Raw genomic sequence first — 24,244 nt, forward strand, 5'->3', positions numbered from 1 at the left:
TGTCTCTTTCTTCTTGATTTCTCTAAGGTTCATACTCAGCAATAAACAAGTTTTGTATTGTTTGTATATCCTGAAATCAGTTTCTAATTTTCCTCAATACTTTTCATGTTAACACTCTGCTCTCATAGATCTTTCTACCCTTTGTTTCACAGTTTTATTAGCACATCCTCCTTCACTTCCCTAATGTACATAAGCTAAGTGAATGAATATAAAGACCACCTTAAAAGTCAACACATTATTTTCTTAACCTTTTGAGATCCAGTGTAACATAATGGTAACAAATGTGAACTAAAGTTGCTTGTCCAAATTCTCTTTAAGCTAGCCACACACTTGCAATGTGGTGTAATCTACTACTGTTTCATCCCCACAAATGCAATATGGGGATATTATTGATCTACCATGCAGGGCTGTCATAAAGATTTGTGACATAATGTATACAGACTTCACTTTGAACCCTTTACATGTGCTATGTAAATGGTAATAATTTATATTCTACTAGGAATTTTGAATTAAGGTGGTTACCCCTGTGCCACAGTATAAAGAAGAAAGAACAGCAGAGAACAGAATAGAGCAAGTCATGCAGCGGTAAGAATAAAACATGAAAAGTGAGTTCAGGTTTTTCAGACTTAAACCTATAATTCTAATCATTTGATCACCACATTAAAATGTCCCTATGAATCCACTCCTGGTTTAAGCTTAATTTCATGAACATCTTCACATATTCTGAATCTTTTAGGAACCATGTCCTATAATTTGTGGGTTCCTTAGTGCAGTATTATATACCTAATACAGTGTATAATTCTTAGCAGATGCTATGAAGTGTGCCTCTAACAGCACATTCCTGAGCTCTAAGGGTGAAAGCCCTTAGGAGGCCAGGAAGGTGCTGCACCAGCATCCAGGGACTCAGTGCCAGCATCTGGGCTACTTACGCCGGCATTAGTGGCCCCAACGCCAGCGGGAAAGCCTGGACGCCGAGCGTCAGGCACGCTGCCATGGCAATACCACGCCAGGATGCCGACAGGCCTTCTGGCGGCGTCCCAACACTGTCAAAGGCTGCCACGGCATCCCAGGATGCATTCCCGGGACATTCTGGCACCGGTCTGGGGGAGGAGCCACCGTTAGGCAGCCTCCACCGCCCTTTCGGGTCAGGAATGCCCCTTTTATTTTAGGTGGCATATCTCCAGTGCAACCCTATAAGGGTTGCATGGATTTTTCCCACCACGAGGAGGTTTTGGCAGGGCCGAAACCTCCTTTGGAGGCAGCGCAACCGCATTGCCTCCAAAAACCAGCACAGGCATTCCTCTCAGGAATGGACTGTTAGTGTATGATTCAGAACCATCCTCCCCACCAAAAATCTACAAAATGTAAACTGTTGCTGGGAAGAAAATTTACAAGACCCCAGTTGCAAACAAATGCATTTTGAACTCCCAAGAAACACTGACCCAAATTAATTAATTAGCTATTGTTGTAATATATCTACTTCTCTTCTAAATCAGTTTTACTTAAGCATTCAATAATAGATACTTAAAAGAACACTCTAAGGAAAACTTAACAATTTTGTAACGGAGAATAAAAATTACTCAGTGTAGCTGCCCATTAACCAATCCTTAATGATGCCAAAGTTATACAATTTGCATAACCACCTGCAATAGGTTTTTAAAATCTTCATACCATCTGGTAGAGGTTAAGATATTTATCACCATACCTATTTCAGCTCACACCATGCCATGTATAAGAAATTGTTTAATATAACTCCACACAACTAACCTGTGCAGCCAAAGGTAAAGAACTGGGGTTGGGGGATCAACAATATGCAGAACATATATGTGGGTCTTAAAGAAGTAATTATTAAAGAAAAACAATAATGGAAAGAACAAAGAGCTTTCAAAGAGTAGATAAACCAATAGTTCACAGTTATCAACACAAATTAAGTAGGCAAACTGGAAAGCGTGTCTCTTTAAGAAAGGAAGGTTTCCTAAAAAAAAAAAAAAAAGTTGCAAAGCTACATCAGAAAGCAGATAATAGTAATCATATATAAGTAACTGAATTACATGAAGAAAAATAGTTAGCAAAAGCATGAAGAAGAAAACAAAACTGCTGCTATAATTTCTGTCATTCATAACTCGCCATAATTATCTACTCTGTAAAACCGCTACTGTAATTTGAAATGCCTTCCTACTGATCTAATTGGCAGGCTAATGTAATAACTTGACTAAGAAAGAGGAATGTAGATCTTGCCATTATGCTAGAATTCCCTTGGATTCTAATGCAATGTTCCCTTGTGATTTAATTTAACCAAATGCATTTCAGTGACCACATCAACGTGTGCAGCACTATGTATTTGTGGTTTCCAATGTATTATCTCCCCCCCGCCCCCCCCCCCCCCCAAAAACACTGAAAACATACTGGTTTCCATTTAGGATTTATAGTCTACATATGCTTTCATGGATTTGGTTCACAAGGTGTTGCAGTTATTTTAAAGTATTTTCCCAAACAAGTTGCAAAAACTTATCAAAAGAATAAAGAAAATATATTTAAAGGAATGTGTTAACAGTATACTTGAACCACATGCTGTTTAATTTTAAGAATGACTACTGGTAATAAAAAACATTTCCATGAGTTCTTTTCCATTTTTTTTTCATGATGACTTCATTCCAGTCTTTCCAATATAAAAATCAACTTGGGATAAAGTGACAAGTAGGGTTGCCAGCTCTGGGTTGGGAAATACCTGGAGATTTTGGGGGTGGGGCTTGAGGAGGGGAGGGTTGGGGGAGGGACTTCAGTGGGGTATAAAGCCACAGACTCCTTCAAAAGTGGCCATTTTCTTCAGGTGAACTCATCTCTATCACCTGGAGATCAGTTGTAATCCCAGGAGATCTCCAGCCACCACCTCAAGGCTTACAACCCTACTTTTTACACATGGCAATTGTTTTCAAAGAAGGCTTCCTCCTGGTTTGGGAAGGCTTCCATCAAGCTCCAGTTTGCTATTTCATTTGAATGTAGATGCTTGGGGAAATTGGCCTTTTTTATTTTCTCTCCACAAACTGGGACCCTAAACCTGGATTTAACCATGATTCAGAATCCCAGTTTGTGAAAAACAGGCTCTCATTCACCAGGCCCCTTCATTCAGACATCACAGCAAACTGGAGCTTGACTGAAGGTGCAGCTGTGGGTGAAGAGATATTGCTGGTTTTTACATTGTTTTTGGATAATGTTGACTGCATGGACATGCTTCTGCTTTTAATTGCAGATAATTAAAACCACCCTCTCTTTATTTTCACTTGGACACTCTGCTCAGATTGGGCAAAATGTTATCTGGAGTTCTGGACACGCCTATTTACTGCAGGGCTCTCCATTAACCCACAAGGTGGGAAATCCCCACGTGAAAGCAATTACGGTTTTATTTTCTAGTGGCATTGAAGCAGTTTAGAAACATGATGATGCTTGTATGTACTCTTATTCCACTGGCTCCTTTGGCAAAAAAATACCACTGGTGTCTACATTGTTTCTGGATAATATTGCCTGTATAGACATGGTATTGTTTTAATTTCAGGTAATTAAAACCACCCTCTCTTTACTACAATGTTAACAGTTTTTTTTTATTATTATTGGTAGCAATACATAAATGAATTTTATGTTCTGGAAATAGTACCATCTGTTGAGATTTTGCAGGAGAAAGAGCATAATTTATATATAATTCATTTCCCCTCCCAAAAATATTTGATACTTTTTCCCTCCCCTATGAATTCAACATTTCTGGAAATGTTACATCTCCAGACAGAGCATGATTTTCCATGCTGTTGAGACTTTGTAACACTCTGTTGAGCATATACAGTTATTAACCAGTTTAACAGACTAGTTAAATTAGGTTTATGAATGCATAACATTATCAGAGCACAGCAAAAGAGATGGCACATAGCAATAACCAAGACAATTCAGTTGTTGAAAAATGATCTTGTATGCAAGGCATTCCCTCTCCACCATTTTGAGTGAATGGCCAGCAGCTGCTTCCTATTCGTTTCTCCAATATACCTGAACATAAGTAGAAATGAAGGCTTTTGTTCTGAAAAAATACAATATACAAAAATCAGCTTAAAAGGGTGGGGGGGGAGGAAGCAAACAGATTTTCAAAGTTGATTTCTTTTTAAGCCAAGTGAATCTGTCTCTGTCAAAGTATAACCAAGGCAGACTATTTTCCCCTTTACTATCAAGAAAACTGTTCTTGCTTTCCTACAATGCCCAGAACACATTCTATTTAAAAAGTGGAATGATTTAAAAATGTGTTAGAATAGAAACATTATGTCTTGTCTAAAGGAATCTTGTCAAATTCCACAGTTTTCTTTGAAAACTTAAGGAGACATTAAATGCAATTCTAAATCTGTGATATCATTTCAAGTGCTTATCAGATGGAGGGCCTTTATGTCAGACCCTCAGTATTAAATTGACTCAAGGAATTGTGAGAAGTGATATAGATTTGCTAGCAGGGTTGCCAGGTGCCCACTGGTGATGGGCAAACCCCCGGCCATTTACCCTTCTGCTCACCGACCACCTGCAGGTCAGCGAGCAAATGTGCACGTGCGCATGCATAGTGCGCACGTAATTTCCGGTTTAGAACCAGAGGTTCCGCCTCGCAAGGGGCCTTATACCTCTTAGTTTGAGTGGTCAAGGGCTGCTTTACCACTCAAACTAAGAGGTATAAGGCCCCTTGCGAGGCAGCACTTCCGGTTCTAAACCGGAAGTGACGAGCGCGCACGCTTTCTCGCAAAAGCCTCTCGCCGGAGGAGAAGAGGGACCTGGCAACCCTATTTACTAGAGTTGCTGTGGAGATGAGCTAAATATTTGCTGAATACATAACAACTGCATATTGAACTTTGCAAAGGAGTTTCCGTATCAGGTGCTGTCATGGTGAAACAAGGGGAAGGCTCCTAAGAACTATCTTCCCATAGGAATCATCTAGATGTAGAAAGCAGCATTCTGTCTTAGGCTAGATGTCTTTTTTGTGTCAAATCAATTTTGCATGGTGGTTACAGTGTTTGACTAGGATCTATAAGACCCAGGTTCAAATCCCTACTCCGCCATGGAAGCTTGCTGGGTTACCTTGGGCCAGTCACACAGTCTCAGTGTAACCTACTTCACAGAGTTGTTGTGAGGATAAATAGAGGAGAAGAGAGAAGGAGGATGTAAGCTGCTTTGAGTTCCCACTGAGAAGAAAGGCAGGATATAAGGAAGAAAATAAGTAAACAAACAACGAAGAAGATTTTGTAGAGCTATTGTGCAGCCTTGCCCTTTCCAGTGAAGAGAGGATCAATCATCTGTTAAGCAGAGGACAAGAGATGCCTAGCCTCATTTCCACAGACTGGTACTGTGATTGCGTCAATCCATTCACAAAATTTCACATGTTTTCACTAGAAATGTGTAATGTTGCCAACAGGGGAGAAAAATTCCTTCTCCTTTAATAGGAGTGACATAGGCTTGCTAGATACTCCCTGGAAACCAGGGGTGGGGGTGACTTACTGGCAGCCAACAGAGGCCTAGACTGGTGTTGCTGGCAACATGGCATCTTCACTTGTGGCATGCACTGGAAGTGATATCATTGTGTCACCAGTGATGTGGGGACACTGGTATTTGGGCAAAAACTCTATGGTAAAAGCCATTTTTATCATAGCGTTTTTGCATCCCCACATCACTGGGGATCACTGACATCACTTCTTGTACACCCGGGAAGTAACATCACTGCATCACTGATGACACTAGGCTAGGCCTCAGTTTGCTGCTGGTAAGTCCCCCTACTGGCCAGCTGATTGGTGGCAGGGGCCCCAGGACAGGGTATCCCCGAGATGGGTCTGGGAACCTATGGAAATATTTCCTAAAACAACTTAATTGTATTTTTTCCGCTTGTTGTTTCTGATCTGTGGCTGCTCTGACACTTTTTTTCCTTCTGGCTATTGTGTCTTCCCCCTGGATTAGTAACATGGACAATTTTAAGACAATGGGGGAATCTTTACATAGATAACAAGATGATACCATAACATGACTTAGCCCATCAGATGTAACTATTTCTGACAAAGGGCAAACAAAGTCATTTCAAAGTGAGGGCAGTGCATCCTGACCAGGAAAACACCATTAAACATTTTTGACTGCATTATCCACCACCTGAAAAAATTGCTAAAAGGAAAGGCCAACGATTTTAGTGTGGTCCAAAAATAAAAATGAAAAAATGAAAACCAGTGAATATTTTGACAGAGCTGTACTTGGTTAATATAATTTCAGAAAAATCATCTCCACACTAACAGTCTCCCTGCCCAATTCAACATAACCCAAAAGTCTGGTTTCAGTTACAATTGTAACAGTAGTATAACTAACAACCAATCTTTCCACATACACTCTTGAAAATTGGCAACACCTGATACTTCGACTATCTTCGTGGCCATCTGTCAGGATGGCATTCTGCCCATTTCAAAGTTTGTTGGGATTTTCCTGTAAGTCATATGGCACCAAATAGATGTAGATTTGTGGCATCTGAACAGACTGGTTGATTTATTATATTTCAATGGAAACACTTTCCTTTAAGTCAGTCATACTATACTTGAACTCTGTTTTCCTTTTTAAATATTCACATGCAGTAAAGAAAAAGTTTGGAACCTTGTTAGAGGAAAGGCAAGCACAAATCTGCCAAGGAAGCAGGTGGGTTAGCAGCAGGGGCTTGATAAGATGCAGGTTGGTAACAGGACATTGATATGTCTCTAATAGGGAAATTTAATAGTCTTAGAAGGATCTGAAACAGAGGAAATCAACAAGTCCGATACTCCCCATTACATAAAGGTATTATCAAACTTTTCAATCCTAACTTTAATTTATCAGGCTTTGTTATCAGAGCCAAGATATGGAAATGCATTTGTTTTCTAATTGCTTTTTTATGCATTTCAAATTTAGTCAGATATGAACCTGATTGCATTGGACATTAAAGCCTTGGACCTGTTCAATATAATCCTTCATGCTTGCCTATAGTTTGGCATTAAACCATGCCGAGATAAGCAAGCTGAGCCAAGGGGAAGCATGATTCTGAGCACTTGGCAGTAGGTCCAACCCATGACTGGAAATGTTGAGTGCATTTCCCATTTTCCTGTGGAAAAAGCGCCTACTAGGAGAGTGCAATAGAACTCCATGTTCTGCTGGACAATTTCTGTAAATAAGAGATCAGCCCTGAGACCTCTGATATTATAGGTGATTGGTTGATCTCTCATCTGCCGGTGGGAGGAATACTGGAGAGATACAAGTCTTAACTCTTTCACAGCATTGATGGGAGTATAAGGGATATAAGAGAGTTATGCTCAAGAAAAGCTCACATGCAGGGGAAGAAAAGGAAAGCTGTAATTGGAGGGAGAGATATGGAATGGTATAGTATAGCCTGATCTCATCTGATCTCAGAAGCTAAGTAGGGGTGAATCTTGGATGGGAGACCACCAAGGAAGACTTTGCCAAGGAAGGCAAACCACCTCTGCTTAACCCCTTTCCATGAAAACCCTATGGAGTTGCCTGATGTCAGCTGTTACCTGGCAGCACTTTACATACTCACACACCCAGAGAGAGAGAGAGACAGAGAGAGAGAGAGAGAGAGGGAGAGGGAGAGGGAGAGGGAGAGGGAGAGAGAATGTGATCATGAATGGCTGTGATGAAGGGGCCTCTGGATATCTTCTGTCAATAAAAACCTGTGGTTGGTTTTGTAGGAAAGCCCCACCCATTCCAGCTTAGCTCAGAATGAGATAAGGCAAACTATTTCCTATCATCTCCTTGCAAAAACCTAGAAAACTATTTCATTTCTCAGCCCATTCCAAAGTTTGGCCACTAGTACATTCCAAGTCACAATTCAGGAATGTGACAGGATCCAAGCACATTACAAATTCACAGCCTCATAAAATAGCATAAAATCCTAGTCACTCAGATTCTCTTGTATCAGAAAATAAGTTTAGCACGAGAAGGATTACCAACCTCAAGGTGGGGCCAAGATCGGTTGGCCAACCTCCAGATGGTGACTGGACATCTCCCGCTATTACAACTGATCGCCAGGTGACAAAGATCAATTCATCTGGAGAAAATGACTGCTTTGGAAGGTAGACTCTATGGCATAATACCCCATTGAAGACCTTCCCCTCCCCAAACCCTGCCCTCCTCAGGCTCCACCCCCAAAATCTCCAGGTTATTTCCCAACCAGCAGCTGGCAACCGTAGGCCCAGACATCTCCTGAAATTACAACTGATCTCCAGACTACACCGATCAATTCCCCTGGAGAAAATGGCAACTTCAGACGGCAGACTCTGTGATACACCATAGATTTGAGGTGAAATCATCTCCAAATTCCCCCCTTCAAAGGTTCCATCTACAAATATCCAGACACTTCCCAGGCCACAGCTGGCAACCCTGTGCCAGCAGTAAATCAATTGTGCTTCCCTTGCAATTAACAAGAGCCCCGACTACTTTATGGTACATGAAATCCTATTTCACCAGTTGGAGATTCTCAACTCAGAAAAGGTTAGTGGCATCAGGTTGATGGAACGCAATGGAAAAATATTTCCTCTGATCCTCCTCTGCATGCTATATTATATATAATATTTTAAATAATTGTCTGGGAACCTCAAAAATTGCTTATTTATTAGAAACCAAAACTGCGTCTTGGATAAGATTTTTTTTTTTAACATTCCCTTTGCCTGTGGAAGGGAGTTGGTATTAATGTGGATAAATAATTTATGGAAAAGCATAAGACTTGTTGCAGATTGTATTTGCCAAAGTTGTAAATGCTTTTAAGTGAAGTTTGAGGAAAATTCTGAAGACAGCTTCAGAAGACAAACATACCAGCTGATCTGTCAGAAGGAAAAAGGAAAACTACGGAAAATGCAAACATAAAATAAAAACCTGTGGGGTAAAATAAAGAAAGTTTGAGAACCTCTGAAGAGCTGAGAATAAATTATATATTACTTAAACCTAGTAGATTTTCAGTGCAACCGTAAACAGAGAAACCCGTTGAAGTCAATGGGTTAAAAGGGTGCGATATTGCGTATAGCTGCAGTGTTTCCTTCTCAACCTAATGTGAGGGATTTCAGAACTGGCTAAGGGGATTTGCCTTTGCAAGCAGAAACCATGAAAGAAACTGGCAAAGCAGATAAAACATCCAGGCCAGGTTTGGCTGTGACATTTGTCACCATGCTAGGCTAGGTCAAGAACTCCAGGAACCCTGCTACAAATTTTAATTAAATACTGTCAAAGAAGTGCATATTAACTTGTAAGCACAGTTTGCTAATACTAAAGCTACATATCCATGGGTACATCCAGGTCTTCCCAATCCATACCTCATAGCAGCCAAAACCAGTGAAAGGACAGGGTTATTATTCTCTTGCAAATACAGCTGAATAAAATTTTGAACATTTCTGGTCTCTCATGTATAACCAAAGTATCAAATGCACAAGTCAAGATGAAAATGAAATGGACTCATGCTTCAAATCTGCTTGGAAATCACTCAAAGCAGCTTCCCATTTATATACACGGACCAAATTAGTTTTTAAATTATCTTCATTTAAGAACATTATTTCTAAAACCTGTGCAGCATAAAGAAGTTTGACTGTAAGGTTGCCTTGGTTATTTATTGGTAGAGAATATATGCATTGTAATAATCCCTTAATGTCACTGCCAATATATCAACATTTTATTATTAAATAGCTATGGATACATGCAGAGTACCTCCTTAATGGAGGAGTGTAAGCAATTGGTAAGGATTCAAAGGAACTGACAGTAGAAGTCAAATAGTGGAACTCTCAGTCCAAATATACCATACAGTTGATAAATTACACCACCTATTATTAGAACAACAGTAAAAAAAATGCTCAGGTACCATTGCTACATTTGTTTCAACAGCCAGATCCCCTTATTGCTGCTGTATGTGCTAAGAATGTCAAACAAGCCAAGGTCACATGGACTGAAGAGGCAGATTCCCTGCAAACACCAGTTTGGAAAAAGGTAGCAGAGGAAATATATCCAATGTACAGAAATGCTGAAAAAAATGATAGCATAGCTCCAGAAAAACAAGGTTGCACTTACCTGTAACTGTTGTTCATTGAGTGTCTTCTGTGCAGGTACACATGGGACCAGCTGAGGAGTAATGGATAGAAAGCTTCTCAAAGCTTTAGAGCACTCCCCCCACCCCCATCTCAAGCTGAAAACTGCTGGTGTTGAGGAGGAGACAGCTTAAAGTTTGCTCTTTTTTTAGCCTTTTTAAGGAGGGCTCCAAAGCAGCCTGCTTATCCAAGACAACTAGGTTGGCAGAAGGGTTTGACTAGGGTTGCCAACCTCCAGGTCCTAGCTGGAGATCTCCTGCTACTACAACTGATCTCCAGCCAATAGAGATCAGTTCCCCTGGAGAAAACGGCCACTTTGGCCATTGGACTCTATGGCATTAAAGTCCCTCCCCTCCCCAAACCCTGCCCTCCTTAGGCTCCGCCCCAAAAAGGGTGGTGAAGAGGGACCTGGCAATCCTAGGTTCGACGACGCCAATGGAACCAAAGTGAATGAAGGCGTACGAGCCCTTTTCTGCATCCTGTCAGTGGGTTTGTCCACATAGGTAAGTGACTTTCTCCACAATGCCACTTTTAATTTAGCTGCTCATTCCTGCCTGGCCTTTGGTGTGAAGAGCCAGTAAGAGGGGTAGGTCTTCTATAATTCTAGGAAAATTATAGATGAGACAAGAGATGAAGAATGCCCATAGCAAAATTAAAAACAAAAGCAATTTACGGTCTTTTATTTCTTAACCAAAATAATGCAACAAAGTATGCAAGCTTTTGAGATCTTCACAACTATTTATCATGGTAGTTAGGGTGGGAGGGAAAAGTTCTTTTACGCCATCTGTCAAGACTGAAACCACCCTACAGGGATACCTGGAGCCCTGAGCAACTTCCCCAAAGTCTGGCAAAGCTGCTAAACCACTTCCTCGTGAGTTCCAAGGTAATTCCTGCTTACACAGTAACTAAATCAGATATAAAATAAAGATGTTTTGTTTCTAAAGTTTCAAAAAAGCAAATCATATTCCAGTACATTCTCTATTAGGTGCAAGATTTTTTTAAAAAATAATAAAACTGACTCACTACATAACATGTAGAATACCTGCAGTGCAGATAGTAAATCTTCTGTGAGCAATCTGATAATAGCAAGCAGAAGAATAATCCAAATAATGGCACAACACAGCATACCAGTTTAAGCATCAGTTACAGATGTCAGTTAGATAGGAAAAGGGAAAAAAGAACGGGAGATAGAGCCCACCCTAAACCCGCATGCTCAACTACAGGGTTTGGCATACAGCTCCAGATGATGAACGTCAACCAATGAGATCCTTCTTCCTTAGGAATCTTCCAGAAAACATACCTACTCTTTCTTCCCCCCATCCTTCTACCACAGCCAGGGCTGGTTTTCTAAAATGACTCTTAATTAATGCGTTACACTGCCAGACCTTGGGAGTTATAATGGCCTATGATTCCCAAGCCAGGTGTGCCTGCTTGGGCCTTATAATATTAAAGTTAACCCCTTAGTGGAATGATGGTGCAATTGCATCACACCATGATGTTCAGTGTGTGTGATAAGAGCTGTGAAGTCGCTTCTGACTTACAGTGACACTATGAATTAGTGACCTCCAAAACGTCCTATCATTAACAGATCGGGTTGCCAATGGTCAGTTCTCACAATGGCGGGATGTGAGCAGTGGGGTGCCTCAGGGATCTGTGTTGGGACCGGTGCTTTTCAACCTGTTCATCAATGACCTGGAGTTGGGGTTAAACAGTGAAGTAGCCAAGTTTGCAGATGACACCAAATTATTTAGGGTGGTTAAAACAAAATAGGACTGTGAAGAGCTCCAGAAGGATCTCTACATACTGGAAGAATGGGCATTAAAATGGCAAATGAGATTCAATGTGAGTAAGTGTAAAGTGATGCATATTGGGACAAAAAATCCCAATTTCACATATACACTGATGGGATCTGTGCTGGCAGCGACAGACCAAGAAAGGGATCTTGGGGTGGTAGTGGATAGCTCAATGAAGATGTCAACCCAGTGTGCGGCTGCTGTAAAAAAGGCAAATTCCATGCTGGCCATAATTAGACAAGGAATAGAGAATAAAACTGCTGATATCATACTGCCCTTGTACAAATCTATGGTGAGGCCACACTTGGAATACTGTGTACAGTTCTGGTTACCACACCTAAAAAAGGATATTACAGAGCTTGAGAAGGTGCAGAAAAGAGCAACCAAAATGATTAGGGGACTAGAGCAACTGTCCTATGGGGAGCGGTTAAGACGCTTAGGGCTGTTTAGCTTGGAAAGAAGGCGGCTAAGGGGAGACATGATAGAGGTCTATAAAATTATGCATGGTTTGGAGAGAGTGGACAGGGAGAATTTTTTCTCCCTCTCCCATAATACTAGAACACGGGGTCATCTGCTGAAGCTGGAGGGTGAGAGATTCAAAACAGATAAAGGAAGTATTTTTTCACACAGTGGAACTCCCTGCCCCAGGATGTGGTGATGGCTGCCAGCTTGGAGGGCTTTAAGAGGAGAGTGGACATATTCATGGAGGAAAGGGATATCCATGGCTATTAGTTAGAATGGATACTAGTCGTGCTGCATACCTATTCTCTCTAGTATCAGAGGAGCATACCTATTATATTGGGTGCGGTGGAACACAGGCAGGATGGTGCTGCTGCAGTCGTCTTGTTTGTGGCTTCCTAGAGGCATCTGGTTGGCCACTGTGTGAACAGACTGCTGAACTTGATGGGCCTTGGTCTGATCCAGCAGGGCCTTTCTTATGTTCTTATGTTCAACCTCCAGGTGGTGGCTGGAGATCTCCTGCTATTACCTTTTCCAGTGACTCGTCTTCTCATGTGACCAAAGTATAATAGCCTCAGTTTGGTCATTTTAGCTTCTAGAGAGAGTTCAGGCTTGATTTGATCTAGAGCCCTTTTGGCAGGCCACAGTATCTGTAAATCTCTCCTCTAACACCACATTTCAAATGAATCAACGTTCTTCCATTCATTATCTTAAAACTGCTTGTTTATAAATGGGACAGAATTTTCTGCTGACTTTCAGAAGTAAAGGGTAGACCTAGTATCATTTAGATCTTGGACCTTTTTGGTGAGTAGCAGTGGAAGGAGGCCAAAGTTGGGGATGGTCCTGGCCTCCAGTTAAGGTTGCTAGGTTCCTCTTCACCATTGGTGGGATGTTTTGGGGGCAGAGCCTGAGGAGGGCAGGGATTGGGGAGGATAGAGGAGGGGAGGGACTTCAATGCCATAGCGTCTAATTGCCAAAGCATCTATTTTCTCCAGGTGAACTGATCTCTGTCGGCTGAAGGCCATTTGTAATAGATCTCTAGCTAGTACCTGGAAGTTGGCAACCCTACCTCCAGACAATCATAATGTTTTAAAGTATTTTTTAAAGATTTCCAGCCCCTTTTGGGACCTCTTCAGCTGAAAAAGCATGATTCACAGACTGTAAACTAACTGATTAGGAATACAACTACCTGGCAATCTATTTTAGGAGGAGACAACATTGACAATTCTAAAAAAACTAGAATATGGAGATAAAGTAGGCTCTGCTCTGCAGAGCTGAGCTTCTCAGCATCCAGAAGTAATCCTTTATTACTTCTGCTACCCTCCCCCCAACATACACATGTAGACTAAAATAGCTGGCATCTTTTTTGGCAGGGATTTTGATAACTCTATGAGGCTGCAGAGCTGCAAACGACAGCTGGTACATGTCATGGTTAACAGAGCTGTTGAATCAGCCTTCTGTGATATTCTGTAGAGACTGAGGCCATTCATATGTCAGAAGGGCAGCCTGTATCACCTCAAGTATACAAATGGGGAGCAGTTGTTCACAAGTCCTTATTCTACTACACTATAATCTACAGCCCATCAGGAAGGCTAAATACAAACTTTACCCTTACAATCTCTTTGTGTTTGCTCAGATAATATATAACAAAGGGGAAATGTGCATTAAAATATGACTCTTCTGAATCATAATGATTGTACTATATTATTGCGCCGGTTTTTTAAGGACGTATATACACATTCACAGAAGTTCCTTATAGTGTGGCCAGATCTCCTGCTATAGGTTAAACTGTAGCGTTTGGGGTGAATCCTACCACCTTGATATGATGTGATAATGTCACTTCTGATTTTGCACCACAAGTGATGTTGTGCATTGCTGCAACACTGAATAGCTTGTTCCTTGCCCCCAAATTCTCCCTCTGGGGTGATAAGACTCCTGAGGGGGGAAATAACAGAATTTTTGTGCCTGCACCCAGCCCCAGGAGAACATTTATGGGAGCTTCACAAGTTGTGATGAGTAATACAAAATGGCAACTCGCCATGTTGATCTTTACTAACCACTGCTGCCTAACATTTCACAGACTGAAAATAAAAGTGCAATCCTATGCAGAGTTAGTCCAGTTTAAGCCCACCAAAATCAATGTTAAAAGACCTCTTAAAAAGTTACTAACAAAGGCTACAGTGGCCCAGGGTTTACAGGGCTTAGTGCAATTGTTCTTTGCATCTAACCCTGTAAGTAGTGAAGCAATTGACAAGCTCATACCATTTAGCTTGCTACCTGTCCAAATAACTACAATAGGGAACATACTCTTGCATCAATATGGGGAATAAAATGCTTTTTTTATGCAAGAGCTCTGCGCTACTGCTTTCTGTCATGGCCTACAGCAGTACTGTTTTCCACACTGCCTACTTTGCACTGATTTCCAATGTGGACACATCCAAGCAGAGATGCCAGCAACAAGGTCAGAAGGACCAGTATCTGTCAGGAACAGTACCAGAAATTCCCACTGAATCAGTGGAACTGACTTCCAAATAAGCAGGTTTAGGGTATTAGGTAGGGGTTTCCGGCTATGGATCAGAAATCAGGTTGCCAGCATCCAGGTAGTTAAAGAGAAAAGCAGCACCCCGGCTCTGTTAGCTAAATGCACATTTATATCATAAAGAATAATGTACAAACAAAAAGCATATCAAGCATACAGACTAAGGTAAGTATTTAGCTTCCAAATTAATAACCCAATGCCCAGTTACTTCACCGATCAGCACTAGAAAATAAGTCCAAACTGAAGTCCAGTAGTATGCTCTGGACCAAAGGTAAAGCGGTCCAGTTAATTCACTGTAGTCCACTTCCAAAGTCAATTCCAAAATCAAATCCAAAACAAAAGATAATTGAATACTGTTCCAAATCCAAAACGACACTTCCGGATTCGTGTACGTTTCGCAGTCTGCTTCTTCAGTTGATTGTTAATTATTACCAATTGTCATCAATTAATATGGGGTACAACAACCTCTGTAAAAACATAAAAGTACATATATGCGGACCCATATATAATATCATGAACCTAAATATATTGCCTGTAAATTAGTCAGTAAGTTAATCAGTACTCACCCACATTGACCAGCCGACCCTCACGGTTCAAAATTATTACTGAAGGCTGGTGTGGATGATCGACCTTACCCAGAATAAATCCTTTTGAGGCTCTGCCTCTCCTGCCGGCGGCGAAGACGGACCTGGAAACCCTAGTTGAAATTTGTGTGATGGCACCTGAGAAGGGCAGAATTTGGGGAAGGGAGGGACTTTGGTGGGGTATGCCATAGAGTCCACCTTCCAAAGTGGTCATTTTCTTCAAGTGGACTGATCTCTGTCACCTGGAGATTATTTGTAATCCCAGGAAATCTCCAGCCACTACCCGGAGGTTGGCAACCCTATGTTTAGGACAAACTGACCTAGAAATAAAAATAGCTGTTTACACTGGAATGTGTTAATAAGTCTGCATTATAGACTTAGGCTCAACATTTTCAGCTACAGGAAAGATAAGGCCTTTTTAAAGGAAAAGACACAGATTTGACAGGGGGGAAATAAATGTGTTTTCTTGAATGGCACCCACATCCATTTTAGCTGCTACAGTAAGTTAGAGTCAGAAAGTGAAAGAAATAGAAGCAAATCCCAGCTAATAAGGGACTTCTATTTAGTTGTCTTTGGAAGTTTTCTTACCAACTGCCTCAAGCAAAAGAGAATTATTATATTCCCAGTGAAATGTTATTATCAGGTGGATTCTTAACACAAAGACTCCTCAAGCCCGGAAGGCAGCTAGTCTATCAAATATGAAATCTCAGAAATGCGGGGCAAAGAGACTGCTATGAACATCAGTTCTTTTTGTGCAAGAAGGAAAAAAACACTTGGTAAATTAGACGTTTTTAGCTTCTGTGCCTGACATTTCTCATAATGACAGATGGCCATTTTCACATTTTCCACACTCCCATTATGCTCTTATGGCAAAATTACTCTCGGGGAAAAAAAAAAGAAATCTATCTAATTCCTTTGCCCATTTTATAAACCTTACAAAGAATGCACAATCCTGCATCTCCATTCTTAAATTAAGAAAATCTATCAAATGAACCCAAAGCAAACAAGCCTTAGAGAATGAAAGTAGCCTTTCAACAATTGTATAGTTTAGAAGAAATTTGTAACCAGGGCTGCAATCCTAAGGACACTCTTAGTAGTAAGCACTGCTGAATAACTAACATAAGTCTTGCCTCTAAGTAGATGTGCTCAAGATTGCTCCTCAAGTCTTCCAAACCCACACTGCTAGATAACTAACAATAGCTTCATTCAAGAATTCCATCAGTCAGAGAATTTCCTTGCAGCACCAGACTGCAGCTTCTCTGTCTTGACTGTTCCAGGCCCTAATTTAGCTTTTTTATTATCTACTTTGCCTTGCATGGTATGCAAGTTGTTTGGAGCTCAAAATAGTGTGGCATTTTTGGCCAATATTTTCACGAAACGAGAATCCAGTTTGGGTTTTTTTTTTTACCCCTTTGTAAAAGGGTACACAAGTATTCACAGAGGAATGATATGTTGTGTCAAGACAAGAACACATTGCCAAGGCAACCCAGACCAATGCTCCCTTGCACTAGAATATGCACTAAATGTGGATGTTACTCTGCACGACTTCCAATGGATTGCACAGTTCCTCTCTTCAACACCTCTCCCAATCAAGAATGAGGGTACTCTGTTTTTTGTGCTGCCTTGACTCTAAGGAGCTCAAGGTAGAAAATACAGTCTTCTGTTCTTTCCTCATCCATTTCATCCTCACAATAGCCCTGTGAGGTAGGTCAGGCTGATAGAGAAACTAGGAAGACCAAGTCTGCTGCTTCAGCTTCTGTGACACCTCCCATCCCCCTTTTGGTTGCCTACTGGCCCTCAATTTTTTTTTTAAATGGCATCATGCTGGTGGTACAGCAGCAATTCTGGCAAATAACCAGAAGTAACATCATGTCACGAGCTTGACTACACTCTATGATCTGGGTAAAACTCCATGGTTTTACTAAAGAGTTTTAACCAAAATCCTAGAATGTCGCTTCAGTGTCATGTCAGCAATGTGATATCACTTCCAGTATTCACCAGAACAGATGTTCCACCAGCTTGACACCAGTTCACCCCCATTCCCATTTCTCCCCCAAGACAGACTGACCCAAGGTCACTCTGTGAGTTTCATGGCCATGTGGACATTCATACTGAGGTTTCCACAGTTCTACACTGATATTGTAAGCACTACACCACACCCTGGCCATTGGAAAGATTTTGTTTGTCCTTCGTGACATCCTCATATAGCCAAATTGATTGACTGTGTGACATGCAGACATTATTCTGCATGTGACTATACAGTGAAGGAGAAAGAAAGCCTGAAAATGGAACCAAAACAACAGCATATTGGGGATCCATAGGTGCAAAACATTCAAAAACACATTAAGATAAGTATTTTAGCATCACCTACAAAACCACTTTTTACATGTAAATTAAAACCTTGCAAAAATTTCGCATAGTGCTTTTCACAGCTTTTGGAGAAAAAACTGTATAAGTTGGCTATGTGGGCACTATAGAGAGAGGAATCTAATTAGTGATATTATTTGTTTTTTTATTATTACTATTATTTTTAGTATTGGATATTGTTTCAACGTTGATATGTTAAATGAAAAAATGAAAAAAATATTTTATATAAAAAAAGAGAGAGGAATCATCTGTGCTGCAATAAGGGTTTCTTTCTTTCTTTTTTTCTTTCTTTCTTTTTTTTTTTTTTTGGCACCTAAAGACCAAGAATAAAATCAGCCGGATGCTAAGGAAGAAGTACATTTTTATTTTAAGCACATATTGATAGCCTGAAAATTCTGCAACAGAAACTTCTCACCTCTCTTTCTCTATCAGCTAAAATAGATCAGTACAAAATCACTGGAATGATGCTAAAATAGACAACTATATCTTGAAAGTAGAAATTGTTGCTTCTGAACTCTAAGATACCCTCAAGTTTCACTGGTCCTACTAATCTAAAATTCCTGTTGCATGTCTTTGAATGCTTCCAAGTTAAAAAAAAAAAAAAGAATCCAGAACCTTACTTGTTCTACTGCTGCATCACTAAGTCCAAGTAAGGCTGCTGAGGGGAGGGGAAGAAAATTCCAGGGGTCCTAATCACCCTGGGAGCCGGAGGAGCTGGGCAAATCACATGGGGTTGAATTCAGCAATTTGCTCATACAAGTGTCACAGATCTTTCCAATATTCCTGTCACTGCAGTTGTCTCTTCCATCCTCAGGAAAGTCAGTTCCTCTGGTTGTGGGACCTATGTGGAGTAACAGCTATGCAGGTTGGTGGATTATAGTCAGGAGGGGAAGAGAGTGAAATTTTCACTTCCATCTTCTGGCAGTGTAGCTCTGTTGACAAAACAGATGAAAATATGATTTTGCCTCCTACCATGTGGCTTTTGTTCCACATGGTTCCCACAACCCAGCAATCAATTATCCTGAGTGTGGGAGTAACTGCTAGAGTGAAGGGAAAAGCAGGAAAGATCTATGATGGTCAGTTCCTGAAGGACTGCTGGGTCCAACCTGTGATTTATTGTCTTACAATGTTTTGGATTGGATCTGGGTGGAACGAGAATCATGGAGAATCTTTGTCTGAGTACCCATAGCATCTGTTTGCAGTCTTGAGCTCAAGTTCTTTTCCAGTACCTTTAGTCCAGCGCAGCCTCCTGCTGGCACTTCCCTATCACAGGGGTCGGCAAACTCATTAGTCAAAAGAGCCAAATATCAGCAGTACAATGATTGAGATTTCTTTTGAGAGCCAAATTTCTTAAACTTAAACTGTATAGGTAGGTACACTGTTTATTAACTTAATAAACTTTAATTAAAGTTTTAAGTCTTAATTAAACTATAGGTACACTTAATAAAACTTCATATAATACTTAATAGTGATCTTATTTATTGATAAAAAATAAATTGTAAGTCCCTGCTATTTCCCCCTCCCCGTCCGGAGTCCTCGTCTGGAGGCCTGGTCTACCCATTGGGAGGCCAGGTCTACCCATTGGCTTTCTTGGCAGTAGACCTGGCCTCCGGAGGCCCATAGAAGCCAATGGGTAGACCTAGCCTCTGAAGGGGGACTTGTTCCCCTCCTCGGAGTCCAGGTCTACCGCCAAGTGGGTAGACATGGCCTCCCAATGGGACTCAGCCGGAGGCCAGGTCTACCAAAGGAAGCCCGCCCCGCCCAACAGCTGATAGGTGGGGGGGCCAGGAACCGCCGAGCCTCCCACCCAGCAATCGCGCAGCTAGAGGGGAGGGGAGGCTTTAGCCTCCCAACCATTGAGGGCAAGGGAAAGGGGGACCTGGCCATTCTCCACGGCAGGGGGGGGAGAGACAGCGCACCCGCTCGCCTGCTCTCTCGCTCTCGCTCTCTCTCTCTCAGGCGCACTGGCGAGTGAAGGCGCCGAACCAAGTTTGGAGAGCCGCACTCAACGGGCCAAAGAGCCGTATGCGGCTCGGAAGCCACAGTTTGCAGACCCCTGCCCTATCATATCTCCCTGTGTTGTCATCCTGGACATTCCTGGGGATGGGGCTGCCTTTAGGCAGCTTCTTAACCCCTTTCGCCCCGGGAATGCCCCTCCACACTGCAGCGGGGTATGCCAGCAAAATAGCTGGTGTAGCCTTGCTAATGTCTATGGGCCATTTTTTCACATTTTTCATCTTAAGTGCATTTATTTTTCATTTTTCTGGCCTTACTGCCCCCATTCAGGAATGATCTGCCCGAATGGAAATTAGGTTTCAGTTCATTCCTTAACATTTTCCAATATTATTACAGCAGTGTCTGTTTTGGGACTGTTTCCAGCTCACAAATCGCTTATTTGAGAATAGCTCAAAGACTTGTTAGCTTTAATTACTTTGGTAAGTGACCACTGCTACATTCTCTTTCATGTTATATAATATATTACTAATCTAGCTCCCTTCCTTCAGAGATCAAAGTGATGCTGCCTGTCTGAAAGATATGCAGACATTGATTCAGTAACGTGATTATCTTTTGCTGGACCAAAATTTCAAGTTTAACTGAATTTATTCAATAAGCAAAAGTACCAAGTCAAAGTTAAGATTAAATGTCTTCATTGTTTCTCTTCAGACAAAACAAGTCTTGAAGATGATCAGAATTTACGTACGTCATAAAGGAAGCATCTACATACTTTCTATTATGAATGATTAAAAGACCAAACAGATATCAATATTCAAGTAATTTTCTTTTTTTCCCCTTCTAATTGAGGCAAGCATGCCATCTGTATTTTCCATCCTCCTGTATCATTACAAACATATTCTGCTCAGGGCACCTTGACAAACAACATGGGAGTCAAGTGTGGATCTGCAGCAGGAAGCGAAAATCAGAAAAAAAACCATCTTCTTCTGAACTGCTAGAGTTTTTTTTTTAATGGGTTCAGAGTCACTTTATTGATATAACATATCATACAATACAATTCAATACATACTGCCCTTAAAACAACGGGTCAACTATACTCAACCTTACATTTCCTGTTCAAAAATACAACCACTGAACTGCTAGAGTTAAATGCTGCCAGTACTGCATTTTTGGATCTAACCCACAATGTATAATGGTAACGGCTTGTTTATATGATCTTGCTTGCCTTTAAAAGCTTTTAAAAAACATTCTTGCTTGTTTTAAATGGCTTTTAAATGGCTATGTGGTTTTATTATATTGTTTTACCTGTAAGCCATCTTGAGAAGATCTGTGGAGAGGCAGCATACAAATCTTCTAAATAAATTAATAATTTTTGATACACAACGAACATGGCAAAAAGTGTACTTTTACAAGAAAAAGGATCGGCGCAAGAGGATAACAATGATACATAAAGAATAAAGGTGGAATTGAAACAGCAATCTTTGGGTCAAAACAGGAGGAATGAGAAATTTGAAATCAACCCTACTCCTTATAAGAACTGTTCATGGATGCTTACAGTGCTGTCATAAACAATAAACATTTTCCAATAATACATAATCAATGATAATTTTAAAAGACCTATTGAATGACTTTTTTTTAAGTCACCACGTAAGACTAAATTATCAGGACAGAATGGTTCATGACTATTTGTGATATACTATGAACTAATTCTAACACTGTGAGATTTCACTACTGTAAAAATGGTTTGAATTTGATGAATTAGACAGTTACTCTGCTTACTAACATCTCAAAGACTCAATCTAAAGACTCCTATAACCATAATTCATTAGCAAATTACAAAATTAGCATTCGGGCAAAATGACTAAAACTTCACTTCTTGAATTTTTGGGATTCATTGTCATAGTTATATACTAAATATATGAATTATCGTGACTATCAATACTACTGATTAGTATGGATTCATGGGAAAAACTTTGCTCCTCCGAATTGAAATACACAGTCTCCCAAGAAGTGAAAGAAAATTGGTATAAGACCTTCTACAGATGGTATTTGACTCCTAATATGCTTTCCCAAATGACAACTCCAGGGGAAAAAGGTGCATGTTGGAAATGTCAAGAATCAGACGGTTCTTATTTTCATGTTTGGTGGACGTGTCCAAAGCTACAACCATACTGGAAAAGAGTTCATCGCGAATTACAATTGATGCTAGATATGAAGTTTACATTTGATCCAAAATTTTATTTACTTAGTATAGTACCGTCAAACTTACTTCAAAAATCGCATGACGTTTTTAAATATGCCACAACAGCTGCCAGAACAATCCTAGCAAGAACATGGAAACAAACCCACATACCTGAAATTGACGATTGGAAAGAAAAACTTCTGGAATATGCAGCAATGGCTAAAATGACTGATGAACTAAATCCTAAACTTAGTGAATCCACCGAGCAATTTCAGGAAAAGTGGGCATCTTTTTACACATATATGAAATGCAACTAACACGAATAATCTATGCTAAAATATTATAACACTCTGTTTTATACTTTTCTATCCTAAATAACTGTTAAAAAAGAATAAGAATTTTCAAAATATAAGAGATTACTTTGATGTAAGAACAACAGACCAAAGTCATTTTGTAACTTTACTTTATTCAGAAATCATTTTATAATACTGTATTGTTTTTATAATGTTAACATTTACCCCCCTCCCTTTTTCCTTTCCTGTACCCCTTAAAGATACAAAGAAAATAAAAAAAAGAAAAAAGAAAAAATACTACTGATTAGTTACTAAGATACAAAAAGCTGTTTGGTATTAAGCTTAAACATCATTTGTGCAGATAGTTAAACGGTAACCATTTCTATGGACAATGGATATCTTGTAATATTTAATTCAGTGAGGTTGAAACTTAAACTTGCTCCGTCCAGAAATTCTTATTCATTCAGCTAATGATATTTCACTACAACAGCAACAGTGAGAAACTTGGCTATATTTCCAGTGGACATCAAATAGTCTGAGAAAAGCATATTTATTTATAGGTAATGCTTTAAAGGAAAAATGCCAGGGTCTTTCATTTATTGCCCTCTTTTTAAAATATATGCACCCAAAAGTTCTGGCCACTGTATCCAATGAGAGAAGCCATGATTGAAATGAAATGACAATATATCATTTGACTTTGAGCACACCTTTGTTTAAGTGAGTGGCTGATACTTCCCTCAAACATCAAACTTTGTGAATGATATATGAAGTATAGTAACTGCAGCATCTGGAAAATTTAGTCAGGGAAGAAACTGTTCTCATGGGTATTGCAAAGTAGCTAATACAACAACAGCTAGCCTAGGGTTATATTTTTGTTTTTTAAAGCCAGATTTCTGAGCCAGATCTAATACTATCCCCACTTTTAAAGGTCAATTTGCTTATGAGCAATTGTGCTAACAAGAATCCGTAAGGTGATTCTCAAAGTATGAGTACTGAGTCATTGCTACAGCTAAAGAGGGAGTTCTACTACCCACAATGAACATTTCAAGTCAGCATGCATAATGTGTGGTAAAATACTAATATCCACATAACAATCTAGTTTCAGCATACCATTCTGTATCTATGCATCAAAAATCAAACATCCCTTTGTTAAACTAATGTCCAGACTTAACCTGTCTAATATTTGGCAAATATAATAGATTTGATTGATGATACTGTTTAATTAACTGGAATGACACCTAACGAAGTAAATAAAATGTGTGTGTGTGCGTTTAGGGCTATTTTACTTGAGGTAATGTATATGTACAAAGCCACTTGAAATAAATGGTTATAATATTTCGAACAGCTACATTTTAAACAAATAGGAGATGTGCTTCTTGAATTTATATTTGCACAATGAAAACATTCTGGAATGAATTTCCACATAAGCCTTTTCTTCCTCTAAGTTGGAATAATTCATCTATGTATGACAGACATGAGATTGTGCCAGTAAGTACTACCCCCAACCTATACACATTCATTTGAATATACACACTACACAGAACAGTGCCCTCTACATATTTTGGACACCCACATCAGCAATTCCAATCAACTCAAATAGCCATATGATTACTCCATGCCCTGCATGTCACCCCAAGCATGCACAAAGAGTAAAATAAAATAGAACCCTTTTAATTACCAGAGTACCTCTGAGTATCCAGGGTTGATTTTCCTCACTACTGTGGGGAGGGGCTCTTTTATGGGCTAGTCTGATGAGAGTCTTTAACAAGAAGATGACTGATCATTCTCTTTTCCACATTAATTCAGGTTTCTTAAAATGACAATTACATAATATAAGAGACAACAAATACAGTCCTTTCCCCATAGCCAGCTTTGCATTACAAGATACTAATTAGTTCTTCTAGCAAATACCACCACACTTGATGACAGGTTTCTTTATAGCCAAGTTCCATCAACAAAAACACGAAT

Source organism: Euleptes europaea, chromosome 10, assembly GCF_029931775.1.
Source record: "Euleptes europaea isolate rEulEur1 chromosome 10, rEulEur1.hap1, whole genome shotgun sequence".
NCBI lineage: Eukaryota > Metazoa > Chordata > Lepidosauria > Squamata > Sphaerodactylidae > Euleptes > Euleptes europaea.